The sequence below is a fragment of the Salminus brasiliensis genome, chromosome 11 (assembly GCF_030463535.1).
Source record: "Salminus brasiliensis chromosome 11, fSalBra1.hap2, whole genome shotgun sequence".
Classification (NCBI taxonomy): Eukaryota; Metazoa; Chordata; class Actinopteri; order Characiformes; family Bryconidae; genus Salminus; species Salminus brasiliensis.
The window spans coordinates 38,048,811-38,057,337 of NC_132888.1; positions in this window are offsets into that span (position 1 = coordinate 38,048,811).

Here is an 8,527-nt window from a genome sequence, read left to right on the forward strand (position 1 = left end):
GAAGGCATCTGCTCACTCACACTCTACACACACACACACACACACATGTCTCTGAAAGGGTTGAATCAGCAGAGTGGGGCTTCAACCAACAATTATACCTATAACCACATTTATTGATATGCAGGAATGGGTGGATGGAAGGATGGGTGGTTAGAGTAATGGGTGGATGGAAGGATGGGTGGTTAGAGTAATGGGTGGATGGAAGGATGGGTGGTTAGAGTAATGGGTGGATGGAAGGATGGGTGGTAAGAGTAATGGGTGGATGGAAGGATGGGTGGTAAGAGTAATGGGTGGATGGAAGGATGGGTGGTTAGTGGAATGGATGGATGGGAGGGTGGATGGTTAGAGCAATGGATGGATGAAAGTTTACGGGAATGGATAGATGAATAGAGGAATGGCAAAGAGAATGGGTGGATGGATGATTAGGGAAACGGGTGGATGGATGGCTTGAGGGATGAATGGATGTTGGAGGAATGGTTAGGGGAATGGATGGATGGATGATTATGGAAACGGATGGATGGAGGGATGGGTGGTTAGAGGAATGGGTGGATGGAAGGATGGGTGGGTGAATGGTTAGAGCAATGGATGGATGAAAGTTTACGAGAATGGATAGATGGATAGAGGAATGGCAAAGGGAATGGGAGGATGGATGAAAGAATGGGTGGATGGATGGATGATTAGGGAAATGGGTGGATGGATGGCTTGAGGGATGAATGGATGTTGAAGGAATGGTTAGGGGAATGGATGGATGGAGGGATGGGTGGTTAGAGGACTGGATAGATGGGTGGGTGGATGGTTAGAGCAATGTATGAATGGAAGGGTAGGGGAATGGGTGGATGGATAAAAGAATGGGTGGATGGATGAATGGATGGCTTGAGGGATCTATGGATGAATGGAGGAATGGTTAGGGAGAATCAGGAGAATAGATGGATGAATGAATGGATGGTTAGGTGGATGGATGGATGATGGATGGATGGATTATCTGGAAATGCAGATAAACGGTCACATACTGAAGCGTAGGGGGCGCCATAATGCTCTATATAATGTTTACATGATCCACACGCTCATTCTGCCAGACAGCAAAACTTTCTTTGTCTAGCGTGGGCTTGAATAGCACATGCCTTGCTTGCGTCAGCCAACAAGCAGCACTAGATTGGCGTAATCGCAGGACTAGCGTCGTCACTGGGCTTCACACTGTGAGAAGGCCTACTTACGGCAACAGGCGAGGCACTTGTAGCCACAGAAATGTGAGAGCGAGATGCGGTGACAGGCTGGGAGACTGAGTACGCGCAGAGCGATGAATCCCCCCGCTGGATGACTGCTAACTATAGACCGTGAGCCGAGTGTTGGCAAGCTTTGTTCCCTGAAATGCCAGCGCTGCACCGAGAGAACAGCAGGCCCGCAGGTGAACAGCTTTGCTGTGTGGGACCTTAAAGCCCGGCTCGCGGTCAATTCATCAATAAGCCTTCCTTCTTGTGGATGGTAATCAGAGAGCCTGGCTCGCCGGCATCATAGCAACAGTCTAGGGCTGTTGTGATTGCTCAATTACACCCATTTCATTGGTTTGATCTTATCCTAGTTTATTAATATAAAAATGAATATGCAAATTAATAGTAGAACCCAAACGATACTGATTTTACAGGCCCGGATTCTGGCAAACGACAAAGTTGTTCAATACAGTTTTGCTTAAATTTGCAAAATAGTGCAAATAGTGTAGCACTTGTGGTCGAGCTACCCATAATTCTTTGCGGGTTTGTTTATTATGTTTTTTATATATATATATATATATATATATATATATATATATATATATATATATATATTAGTTTTTATCAGTTCCCTTGTTTAATTAATGCTATCAGGACTCTGAGTGGTCCAATGGAATCCCGGATCGTGCAGCCTGCCATCGGCAGCCGGAGCCGGAGTGAGCACAATTGGCCTTGCTCTCTCCGGGTAGGCAGATGGCGCTCTCTCTCTCTCTCTCTCTCTCTCTCTCTCTCTCTTATCAGAGCCGGGTAGCCGGTTGGCAGGTTGAAAAGAGGCGGTGGCTGGTAGCACATGTGTCAGTTGGGTACCACAGGGTTGGTAATGGGCCCTGTTTTCACCAGTACCTGTAAAACTGTAGGTCATCGAGGTCAGCCCACCTATATATTGGTTAGTTAGCACCAGAGTGCTATACTGTGTAGCACCATCCGTAGCCAGACGGTTCATTAGCCTCTTTTGTTATTGGTCAGTTTCAGACTGCAGGACCACTGTTGTCCAGGTATTATTGGTGGGTCCATTCACGGCACTGGAACGAGTGTGTCCAGCATGTCGGTGTCACTGCTGGGTTGAAAGTGAGTCCTCTGCCCAAGGCTCTGTGTTCAGCAACTGAGCAATGATGAAGGTTCAGGGAACTCATGTGTTAACACATGCTTAACACCAGCAGGGTGGGGCTACAAGCGGACGCCATGTCCATGTCACTGCTGTGCCGAGGACGGTCCAGCACCTGATTGCATCCTGCCTCACATGACCATCTGTTAGGTCAGGCAAACGATGTTGGATGATTCGTTCTGCCACTCCAATAGCCACCCCTCTAGCTCACTCTCGGCGTTAGGCACTCCAGAGTGTCCCGTTTCAGTAAAAGTAGAAGTAAAAGTAGTGTCCGGATACTTCTGGACATGTCGCATGTTTAGCAGTCTTTGAAAGGCAGCACGGTCCGGTTTTATTGGTGGATGTGATTAGCTAGTGGTGGAGGTGGGTTGTGGACTGCGTACAGGGGCCTAGATGGGACCAATGGAAGATGAGGGTGGGCTGTAGCGATGTGACTCATTTGAGAAGGTCAACTAGGTTCTAGTAGAAACCCATTCCCACCTAGAACCCACCCAGCCAGCCAGCCTACGTTCCACCCCTGTGCCTGCTGGCAGCTCGCCGGCAGTTCGTACGATTTCGTCTTCATTACCGCCGGTCTTGTTGTTTACCTGAGCCACTGGACACCTTGCAGGTGGTCATGAATATTCATCCCAAAGACCCACAGTCGTACGTACGCCTCAGCGCTGGAATACAGTAAATGATTCATCGCTAGATTTCTCGTCCGGACTAGTGCGGTCCTCGTCCTCGCGTCAAGAGCTGCTTGGTTTTTTAATCTCCGGCCTGTTTCATCAGCGAGTGTCCTGACGCCCACTTGATCACCCTGTCTCGCTCGAAACCCTCGTATTATGGATAAATGACCCTTCAACGGAAGCCTCTGGGAAGCCGAGTGCCCCGCCCTTAATCATCTTTAATTCATGACAGCAAAATTGGCGCAGAGCGGTAACCTCCTGACCCCATTATTGACACCCCGTCCCCCCCACGTCCCGCTGTCTTGACTGTAGCTGCTCAACAGCATGTAAAGACTCAATTGTCCACAGGATCCAATAGTGCAAAGGTGACCTACAGAGAAGTCCCATTCAAGCCAGGTCCCCCTGGGTACCGCCAGAACAGCGCCGACAGCACCGACCTGTTGAGGCATCCTCAAGTGGGGCCTCCATGAGCATCAAGCAGCACCCTTGGGTGTCGCTGACCCAGATGCCGGTTTCCCGGTTGCCCTTCCGTGGAGCCCTGACTACCGCAGACCTGGAACATCCCACAGGACCTCGCTGATTCCAACACATCACCCAGTCGGGGGGTTTTAATGTTATGGCTGATTGGTATTCAGATACATTTGTATACAGTATGACCCTTTAACTGGCTGTTGTGTTGGATGTGAATTCTGCAAAGTGAGCCAGGCTGTAATTTATGCTCCCCTGTGGTTCGAAACCCTGATTTGGAAAAGATGATTATGAATGCTGGCCAGGTTTCAACAGTGGAGTTCATTAAGTGGAATGGAAAAGTGTGGTTTTCCACTTTCTTGGACACGAACCCGCGGTTTATTTATTTTGAGCAATGAACTCAATGCCCTGCAGGAGAAACGTCTCCAGGAGAAACCGGGCTGAACCTGGGTGCTGTGGACTCCTGTAGGTAGTGCCTGAATGAACAATCAGGCCTCCAAAGAACCCATCCTTTACTGCTGGGCTTTAAAAATAAAATCTACTGAATTCATATAGAAATTGGTTAATTATCTATAAATAAGGTTGGCCGATGTTGCATTTTTATTATTATTATTATTAGTAGTAGTAGTATTTTAGATAATATATATAAATTATATTATATATTTATGTAGTAATATAATATTTTAAATCATATATACTTAGAATGATGTATAATAAAAATATATAATTATTTTATGTATTATATTAATTAAGTTGTTGACCTTTTTTGTTTTATTTCATATTTTTTAACTCACCCTTTACTGCTGGGCTTTAAAAATAAAAATCTACTAAATTCATGTAGAAATGAGTTAATTATCTATAAATAGGGTTGGCCTATGTATCATTATTATTATTATTATTATTATTAGTAGTATTTTAGATAATAATAGTATGTATATATTATTATTATATAAATCATATTACTAATTTATATAGTAATATATTTTAGATGATATATACATATATATACTAGTATATATAGAATAGTGTGTATTAAAAATATTTTACTTATATTATTTATGTTTTATTATTTTAATATTATTCTACTTTAGTTTTATTTCAAATTTGTTTTTGTTTTTTACCCATTTTCTCCCCACTTTGGATCACCAATTACCCAATGCTCCTGATACTGGTGGGGTGGGGGTGGGCTCAGCACTATGAACGTGTAAATACCCGCCCGAAAACTGGACACATCCGACGACAGCAACTGTCGCAAAAGTATAACGAGAGGAAGTGAGGGCACTTTAGAAAAGTATCAGTTTAGAACTGCATTTCATGAAGCATCAGCATCCCCCATCCCCCCCCCACCCCCAGGGCGTATAGCATCACCAAAGCCTCGCTGCGCCGCAGAAGGGATCAGCCATCGACCAGCAGAAGGCTGTGGTCATGTCTGTCCAGGGCTATTAGCGTCCACCAGCGCTCGCACAATTCACACGCCTCGCCCTCCCCCAAGGACAACATGACAGTGGTGTGTTGTGCTGATCAAGCGAAGTGTGTTCGATTGTCTAGCGCAGGTGACAAGACCCCCATCTCTACTGTCCTAGGACTGCCTGAGTTCAAAAAGGTCATTAATATGTTCTTCATAAATTATACATTTATTATTTAATATTTGACCCATTTGTTGGTCAGATTTTTTGTCCCAGCACTAGCGATGCTCCCGATGCTCCCGACACTCCCGATGTCTCCTCTGATACATGTGAAGCCAGGCTCCGCCTCTTTTACAACTGCTGATGCAGCATTGCCATGTCCTGGGTTCCGAGTCCCTAACACCCCCACCCCAGCTAACAGACGCCTGTGGTGGCTCGCGTCCAACATGCCTTTAGAGTAATGAGGGGACAGAGCACGGCCAATTGTGCCCTCTCTGACTCCGGCTGCCGATGGCAAAGCGGTAAGAATACGCTGGTAAGAAAGGCAAAGCATCCAGTTTGAAAGTGCTCCTATTGGGAGGTGGAGCTGATCCAATCGGCCGAGTCCATTCCAGACCAGGGGCGGGCATGGACCTCTAAATGGACTGTGTCTACGTACGTATACACAGGCCATCCGTACAGGGCGAACTCCAGACTGCAGGAGGAGACAGCGGCGCTAATCAAGAGCGATTAGAACGTGGAACCGCGGGCAGGAACAGCGCTCATTACAAACCCAACACACTGATACGATCTCATAATCTCTTCTGTCAGGAGCCCACGTTTGTTTCTCAGTCTTCGTGATGAGATAATAATCAGGTCCACCAGCCAGCGGCGTCTCCGGTCTGCCATTTGCGCCGTATAAAAAGGGCTGCCGGAAGATTTGCCATCATATCAGTGAACAAAAAAGCCATCGCGATCATTGTTTTTGTTACTGTGCCTTTAAGATCTGTGGTATATGTAAATGAGCTCATATTTTAGCAGTCTGGGCCCTACGCTGATAGGCACGGTGGTCTCGAAATGAGGCGTGTTCAGGTCAGTTTCTGGGGTACGTATTGCTACGTATCTTGGCAACAAAAAACACGGCAGGAGCTCCACAGACTGAAAACTGCCTAGGCAGACGTCAACAGTCAGACGTTCGCTGCTATCTTGGCAGTGCATTGTCAACACAGGCACGTGCAGCCCGATGCTATAGCAATTGCATGGCAAAGACACACCAACACGCCCCCTAAATCAAGCTGCGAGGTGCACGGATGACAGTTCGCCTAAAAAGATCGCTAAAATTGGGCCCCCAATCTCAGTGTGAACTGGGCGGCGCTACAGTGCTGTACAGGCTGGATAGGCGGAGTCTAGGTGTGTGTATTCATTGGCTGCTGTGTCTCGATTGACGCTGTTATCTTAGTAGTACTAACCAGTAGGCAAAGTTGGCTTACGATGGATGCTATTATCCCACAATGCAATGCAAATGTCTGGGAAAAAAATGTAGCGAAATGTAGCGAAAACCTGCAGCGAGGCATGTTGGCATAGCAACGCTTCATCACGCTAATATTTTTTCTGTACTACCCCGCCAAACCCACACTATTAGGGTTAGCATATAGCCTAGATCGTACAGTATTAGTGTGTAGTGCTCAGTTGGGACGTACCCTTTGCTAACAACATTAGCCTAGCATCTCCTAACAAGATCTACTGCAATTAATTGATGGATTCATTCATTTTAGTAATATGGAAGCTGCTCCTCTTCTTTGAGGAGCTTAGCTAGTTAGCTAGCTAGATTGGTTGCTAATGCCTGGGCTGCACGCCACACTTTGACTTTGATTAATGGCCCGACTGCTCCTGGAGAAGATCGGAGGACTAGAGAAGATCGGAGGACTACAGGATAATCTGGGAAGATCCTCACTTACGATACCCTTGAAATTGAGAGACTTTTTGGGATTGGTGGGAGGAGCAAATGGGCCTCATGATCGGCCCGATTATCCTGCAGTTCAGACCAGGCTACAGTTGGTAACTGCTAAGATGCTTTAGGAAACCCTAAAGCAGTTTCTCAAATGGACATCCGTCCATCTTCAAGACATGTAATTGGACAGGGGTGTCCCTAACCTGGCTGGACGCTTAAAATGGGCTGTTTTGCCACCCCCCTTTTCGGTAAACACTAGAGGAAGACGATCAACTGTGGGCCCGAGCCTGTTAATACGTTGGAAACTGTGGCAGGGCAGTTAGCTAATGACGCTAAAGAGCAGAACGCGGAACCTCGTACCCAAAGGTTTACGTTAGCTAGTGCTAGCTAACAGCTAGCTCGCTGGAGATCCGGCACTTTCTTCTGAACGGTTGCTTCTTCAGCCATGGGCAACGTGGGGCAGCCAGTCAGAACGCAGCTCATTTCCATACACAAGGCGCACTCAGAGAAAAGGCCTGTTGCGTTCTGAGGGCTTAGAGAATGCCGGATCTCCGGGAGCTCCAGAAGACAGGGGGTCCTTTCAGGGGGCACGTCTTTGAAAGTGTGGAGAGCGCGAGAAGCCTGGAGTGAGGGGCTGCCGTTCATGCTGACGAGGATGACTAGGTTCTTGCATCATGCAGGTTGGGGGGTTCTTGTGGGCGGCAGCGGCGGCAGTGGCGGCGGGAGCGCTCTAGAACGTCTGGCGGGTTCTAGGATCCCGGACATTTACGGAATTGGGCTGAACAGGCCCTTTACCTAAGGAGGAAGCTCCAGGCCTGGGGCATCTTCTTTTTTTATTGCGACTCTGGCAGCTGGTTGATGAGGCGGGGGGTGGAGGGGGGGGGGGGGGGTGGAGGTGGTGATGGAGGAGGAGGGGGTCAACCAGCTGAGTACGTGTGTGAGTGAGTGTGTAGTATTGGCCTTAAGCTGTCTAACCAATCACTGTAGGCTGTACCGGCCCTATTTTTCTGATCTGATCCGGAGATCCGGCGCCTGTCTGTTGCCCGGGTTGCCTTGGTTTCCAGCTGTTCAGCATCAGGACCACCTTAAATACGATGACCCCACCGAACGGTGGAAACTACCAACCTGGCAACCCTGTGAATTAAAAAAAAAAAAAAAAAAAAAAAAAAAAGCCAAAACCACGGCAACCGTGTTGCATATTGTAAAAAGTATCGCCATGACGATTGCAATGGTAAGCCTGTCCACTATCACGCAGGCCTGATCCGCACCCTCGGGCTTTCACACATGGCGGCGTTACCATGTGAACAGCACTCGGAAAATACAAGGCAGGGCTTTAACGCTGCTGAACCCCCTCCCAACCCTGCAGGCTGGGAACCCACAATATACAGTATACACGCCCAGATACATGTGTGTGTGTGTGTGTGTGTGTGTATATATTAATACATACATTACATATATATATATATATACTTTAGTACATCCATAAGAGGACCTCAGTGAGACCCTGCTAGCAGCCGACAAGGCCACCGCCCTGGACCGCGGGAGGGGATGCAAGAAAAAAAAAAAAGATGGATGCTGGTAATGGTGGTGGTGGTGGTGGTGGTAGCCTTGGAGGGTGGTGGTTTGGGGGGTGGGGGGGGGGTGTAGGAGCATAGTCTATGGGCATATTGGACATATTCAGT